Genomic DNA, 2,844 nt, shown 5'->3' on the forward strand with positions numbered 1-2,844 from the left:
AGGTAGTAAAGGAGTTGGAAAACAGAAAGCTAGTGATAATGTAATAGAACAAGCAGCAGAAATCAACAGTTTTGGTCATTTGGCTCTGGCTTTATAGTCAAGAGGAGAAAAAAACTACTGGGGCAATTGATGCTGGTCAGCTGGAGCTACGAAACTAGCAGTGATTACGAAGAGACCAGCATCACTGAGGTGAAATTTTCTGGGAAGTGTTTTCTGAGAGCACAAAGAAGCTGTGTTCCAGAGATAGCCAAGGTTGTACCCATGCTGCAGCTATATTTGGTAATATGTAAGACTCACCCAGCTGGTACTGGTTTTGAAGACATGAAAGAGTCATAAAAAGGAGCTGAGGCTCCGCAGTATGAGAGCTCCTGGAAGGCCATTGGTGAAGGTACAGTCTCAGTTACAGTTGACAGCCCAGGACTGAGTAAAGGATTTGAGGTTTGGCACCATGAAGAGAGCTTATGAGAGGATTTTGGTGAAGCCTAGTTGCATTGGAAGACCCAAGTGTATTGAAGGAGGGCCATAACTTAGAAACTAGTGCTAGGTACCAACATGTCAGTTTGTCTGAGTTTAAGTTCTCTAAAATGGATTCTGAACTTAAAAGATTTGGTATCTCAGTCTCTAACTAACCCTAGCTAAGAAATGCCCAGAAGGAGGATAAATGACCTTGGCAATGAGAGTGAGGAAAAGAATGAGAGTTAGGAAAAAGGAAGAGCTTTCTTCAATGTCCGTTTATGTATACTGCTAACAAAAGATGAGATGCTGATTGATTTAGGATTGGTCTTACAACCTCAAATGATCAGATCAAGAAAGATACACTTCTGGAAGTTGGTGGCCTCCTGTCTTTCATCCCAGCACTTCGGAAGAGAGCACGGTTTATCTCTAAGTTCAAGGCTAGCCTGGCTATACAGAGAAACCTTGTCCTGAAACACAAAACCAAAACAAAAAAGCAAGAATAATCCATCACAGTTGTGCCCAGATGTTTGGGTTTTGGTTGATTCTACATGTGGTCAAATGACAAACAAAATTACCCATCAGATTAGCTCTCTTAAAAAATTGAAAAGGACTGAAAGAATGGTAAGAGAGTTCCTTAGCAATGCTTTGAGTTATAAATTGAGAGACTCCAAAATAGAATATATAACTAATAAGAGTAAGACATAATTGAATTCCTTTGAGAAGCCCACACCCACTTCTCTGAGTATCTCTCTTAAACTGTGTACTTAAAATATGTTAAACAGGACATTTAAAAACTGTTTGGCACAAACCTTCTATCCCAATACTCAGGATGCAGAAGCAGGCAGATATCTGTGAGTTCAAGGTCAGCCAGGTCTATAGTATGTGTTCCAGGACAGTTGTGGTTACAAATGGAGACACTCTCTGGGGAAAAAAAGAAGTGGAAAAGGATAGACTGTTATCCTTCTTTGGCAATCCCACATCCCTATTCTGGGGTGTGTCATGCGTGCCTCTCTTTCTTGTAAACCCTGTGCTTGAAATCTGTATTAAAACCTCTTTCAATAAAGTGCACCTTCCTTTCATACTAGCTTGTCCTGAAACTATCTTCTGAGCTGAACTCAAGAAATCTGTACTTGGCTGAGTCATGTACTCTGAAAAGGATACTTCAGGCACATAAATGACAGTGTGCATCAGTTATTGGCTCTGTTGACACCAGAGCAATTTCGATACTTTTTCCTCACAATTAAATTACAAAAATGTATCCCAGCATCATAAAATGTCTTTTCTTTTCCTGCTCATTCCTAATAAGAATTGAGAAGTGAAACAGAATTTTGGTCTGCCTCATTTTTCTGTTCTTCAGTCTCTTTTGAAGTCGCTTTTGCATGTTGGCTTTCTGTTTGTACTCTTCCTGCAAGCTGAGCACTGAGATGCTCTGTTATCTTTTTTGGGGTTGGTAGAGGTGGGGATTAGGTTTAATGTTCACCTCATCTCTGACCCCAGTTTCTTATATTCCTACTCAACTACTCAGTTTCTTTTTATTCATTTTCTTTTTATTTTTTTATTATTTTACACTTACCCCAATTTCATTCATGCTTGCCTAGGAATGAGGAATAGATCATTCAATACAAATATACAGTAAAAGTGCGGATGGGGGAAAGGCTTATCATGTGCAATGTTTAAATTCCAATAATGATGTCCCTTAATTACTTCCGTGCACACAAGTCTGAAATTACAAGTTTTGTAAAAAATAAACACCATTAAGACTTCTAGGAGCAATTTATTATAAATTCCTATCCTTTTCTTTGTAGACAGATTAAGCACCTCCAAAATACAGATCCCTATACATACTGAGTACTTTACTTAATGTACATGGACAGCCTTAGGACAAGCTGACATCTTGGATCTTCTCGGCAGGCAACAAACCATAGTGCCAAATCGAAAGAAAGGCAGTTGCAAATAATCTTAAAAATATGTTAATTTTTATAATTAAATATGGAAAATATGATTTGCTAAAAATAAATAAGATATTATATATTTAACATTTCACTATATACCATGAACCCCAGGACACTTATATATGGTGAGCAAGTCTCAATAGTTCCCTACAATATACACTGGCTACATAGAAGTGCATATGCCATGGAGCATTATAGGTGGGTTATGTTTCTCCACATACTTTTGTTACCTTGAAGAAGATAACCAATGTCTACCAAGTTCTGCATCCATTTTCAGCTGCTGCTGGTATCATTCTTAAGAAAATGTGTACAATGTGAAAAACTTGAAAATACTAAAGAATGAAAAATGTTTAAGGGAAATAATAGATATTTTCAAGCAATTATGTACAGTCTCTCTTGTAAGTTTCAAGGCAAAGTTTTATTTCCTGTAAAGCAG

The sequence above is a fragment of the Mastomys coucha genome, unplaced genomic scaffold (genome assembly GCF_008632895.1).
Source record: "Mastomys coucha isolate ucsf_1 unplaced genomic scaffold, UCSF_Mcou_1 pScaffold23, whole genome shotgun sequence".
NCBI lineage: Eukaryota > Metazoa > Chordata > Mammalia > Rodentia > Muridae > Mastomys > Mastomys coucha.